This window comes from Erinaceus europaeus, chromosome 18 (assembly GCF_950295315.1).
Source record: "Erinaceus europaeus chromosome 18, mEriEur2.1, whole genome shotgun sequence".
Classification (NCBI taxonomy): domain Eukaryota; kingdom Metazoa; phylum Chordata; class Mammalia; order Eulipotyphla; family Erinaceidae; genus Erinaceus; species Erinaceus europaeus.
The window spans coordinates 7,121,034-7,124,851 of NC_080179.1; the positions used below are offsets into that span (position 1 = coordinate 7,121,034).

Here is a 3,818-nt window from a genome sequence, read left to right on the forward strand (position 1 = left end):
CCTTGTATATAGCTGTGCTATTGGAAGCTTCTAATCTACTTGGTCTAGGCTTTTGAGAGAGTCCGCATATCAAATACATAGCCTATATATTAAAAAGATTCAGTTTGTCTTTTGAGAAACTTTGAGACATACAATTGATTTCCCCCTCTCATATTAATTAGCTACTGATTTATATGTCTACATTTTGCTAGGAGTGTACACAAACACCATTCCCACCACCAAAGGACTGTGAAAGCTGTGGTATATATACACAATGGATACTATGCAGCTATCAAGAACAATGAACCCACCTTCTCTGACCCATCTTGGACAGAGCTAGAAGGAATTATGTTAAGTGAACTAAGTCAGAAAGATAAAGATGAGTATGGGATGATCCCACTCATCAACAGAAGCTGACTAAGAAGATCTGAAAGGGAAACTAAAAGCAGGACCTGATCAAATTGTAAGAAGGGCACCAAAGTAAAAACCCAGTGGTGAGGGGTAGGCATGTAGCTTCCTGGGCCAGTGGGGGGTGGGAGTGGGCGGGAGGGATGGGTCACAGTCCTTGCTTTTTTATTAACAGAGAACTGCTCAGCTCTTAGTCAGTCTTGTCAACCCCCCTTCCTCCCCCTCCCCACACTTAACAGTGATATTCTCTCCTCTACCTGATTTAGTCTGCGTCTGAGGCCTCTTATCTCAACCTGAACTGCATTCAGAGCCCTTCATACCCTGAAGATCTGTTTGGAGTTTTTTTTTTTTTTTTTCTGGACTTTGTAATTATTTGGTAACATGTTCTCTGAGTTTTTGAATCTGTGTTTGTGTGATTAGTTTCTTGAATTAATTTTATAATGGTACTCTGAACTCTTATCTCTGTCATTTTTTTCCAGATCTGTGTCTGTCTAGTCATTTGGAGTTTCTGTCACTGCTGTCTGTGTATTTCTCAGTTTCTGCATTTAATGTGTCGTTTGTTGTTGTACCAACAATTGACACTATGGTGAAATTGTTAGACTTCTCTGTGTATGTCTTTGGGGGAGATGAAAGTTTTTATTCTGCATTACCAGGTTAATTCAGTGAATTTGATGTCAATATAAGGTCTCCCTGTTGTTGTTCTAGCCTCTGTGGGGTGAGAGCACTGCAGAATTTCTCCTTAGTGTTTAAGAAAAAATAAAGCAGAATTAATTTTTCTAGCTGGTGCCAGTGCTTGTATAGCTCACAGAGGATCAGTTCTAAGTCAGGTCTTTGCAATGAGTCCTGGTGATCCTTGTGGGCAGTTCAAAGTCTTGACACCCCTGGGTTCACAGTTCAAAGCCCCCTACTCCCCTTTCCCCAACCATGTGCTTTATTTTAAAGTATCACAGTGGCTCCCGCACCACTGAGAAGGGCATTTCAAGTCTTGAGAGCCTCCCCCTCACTCTTGAGCAGGTTTAGCTGTATCCACTTGTGACTGAGTTTCTTAAGAAGTTGTAAATCGGTAATTAGGTTTTTTTTTTTTCTCCTTCAGAATACATCGCAGTTTATATTTGCTTGGTGTATTACACACTGAACATCCACGTATTTAGAAAACAGCAATTTTAAAAAGTCCAAGTAAGTATTTTTTATAATCTTCATTTATTTATTGGACAGAGAGAGCTAGAAATTGAGAGGAGGAGGGGAGACAGAGAGGCAGAGAAACACCTGCAGACCTGCTTCACCACCTGTGAGGTGACTCCCCTGCAGCTGGGGAGCCGGGGGCTGGAACCGGGATCCTTATGCCGGTCCTTGTGCTTTGCGCCACCTGCGCTTAACCCACTGCGCTACCGCCTGGCTTGGGTAAATTGGTTAAGTTTTTAGGTGATTTTTTTTTTTTAACTTTATTTATTTTAGGTGATTTTTTTTTTCTTCTTCTTTAAAACAGTTGTTGCTGCTTTAACTCAATCCCCTGGGTTGATGCGTCTCAACTGCTGATGTTTTTGGCCATATGACTGGAAGTTGATTGGGAGACTGAACTGGTCAGAGAGCTTTAGTTTCTTACAGATTTTTTCCCCCAAACTTAAACACTGGAGGGTCCTTGTGGGCAGTTCATTAACCTTTTGCTCCATAGTTCACAGGTTAAGCACCCAGATCTATATTTTCGCCTGAGCTCTACTGATAACCTCCGATTTTGTACCAGCCATCACTGAGTAAGGCATTCTGCGTCCTGAGAATCTCTCCCTTTCCTCTTTACTGTCCACTAATCACACTTGTCTACATTGACGTGGCTTGGTGAGCTTTTAAAAAGTTGTTGAGTTTTCAGGTGATTTTCATGTTTTTTTTTCTAATTGATCAGGGAAAACAGAGTGAGAGTGCTATTACTTGGTAGCTACACCTCCAGAAGTCCCAGATTTTTTAATTTTGCAGCATTTTTCTTCTTTAATTTCATGCCATTTCCCCCATTATCTTATTGTACATGCCCAGATATTACACAAACATTTAAAATTACATGTGCAAAAATCAGCATGTTTTCTTTCTTTCATTGTGCTATTCTATTCTATTCTATTTTATTTATTTATTTATTTATTTATTTATTTATTTATTTATTTATTTATTATTACCAGAGCACTGCTTAGCTCTTGCTTATGGTGATGCTAGGAACTGAACCTGAGACTTCAGAGGCTCAATCATAAAAAAACTTTTTTTGCGTGCAAAGTTCAAGGACTATAATAAGGATCCCGGTTCGAGCCCCCGGCTTCCCACCTGTAGGGGAGCCGCTTCACAAGCGGTGAAGCAGGTCTGCAGGTCTGCAGGTGTCTGTCTTTCTCTCCCCCTCTCTGTCTTCCCCTCCTCTCTCCATTTCTCTCTGTCCTATCTAACAATGACATCAGTAACAATAACTACAACAATAAAACAACAAGGGCAACAAAAGGGAATAAATAATTTAATTAATTAAAAAATAATAAAAAACCTTTTTGCATTGCCAGCATGCTATCTCCTTAGCCCTTAAATCCCCTTTAAATAGTGTCACTATTTACTACTTTATCAAGATAGTATATTAGAAGTTTTTTTCATGATGCTTATTTTTTGCTAACTGATGGATCATTACCTTATTACCTTCTAAGTTCTTTTTTTTTTTTTTTTTTTTTTTGCCTCGAGGGTTATTGCCGGGACTCTGTGCCTGCACCATGAATCCACTGCTCCTGGAGACCATTTTTTTCCCTTTTGTTGCCCTTGTTTTTTGTCATTGTTGTGGTTATTACTATTGTTGTTGCTGTCGTTGGATAGGACAGAGAGAAATGGAGAGAGGAGGGGAAGACAGATAGGGGGAGAGAAAGACAGACACCTGCAGACCTGCTTCACCGCCTGGGAAGCGACTGCCCTACAGGTGGGGAGCCAGGGGCTTGAACTGGGATCCTTACTCTGGTCCTTGCGCTTTGCACCACGTGCACTTAACCCGCTGGGCTACCGCCCGACTCCCTAAATTATTTTTCGTCTCTCTCTCTCTCCTTTCTGAGAGACATACAGATGAAGCCTGTATTTCAGACTTTCTTTGCATAAATTGTTACGTGTATCTAATATGCTCCACTGCTTTCTATCATTTTTTTTTTTTTAAATCCATAGAAAATTTTGTAAAATGCCGTGGTTGCATATCAATCAAGACAAAACTCATGATTTAAAAAAACGTCTTTATTGGGGGATTAATGGTTTACAGTCAACAGTAAAATACAAGTTTGTCCATGGATAATATTTTCACATAACAATCCACCCCCCACTATGCAATCATGTTCTGCAATGTCCTCTGCAATCATGTTCTAGGACCTGAACTCCCTCACCACCCCCAGAATCTTTTGGCGCAGTTCACCAGTTCCAGTCCAAGTTCTGTTTAG

At 40.4% G+C, this 3,818-nt stretch overlaps 1 long non-coding RNA gene across 1 annotated transcript; it reads left to right on the plus strand.

Annotated features, from left to right (window-relative positions):
- The first annotated feature begins 1,441 nt into the window (after window positions 1-1,441).
- LOC132534308 (uncharacterized) lies at window positions 1,442-3,537 on the plus strand. Its single transcript, XR_009546031.1, has 2 exons — window positions 1,442-1,563; window positions 3,088-3,537. It is a non-coding gene; the product is annotated as an uncharacterized LOC132534308 (long non-coding RNA).
- Window positions 3,538-3,818: the final 281 nt, after the last annotated feature.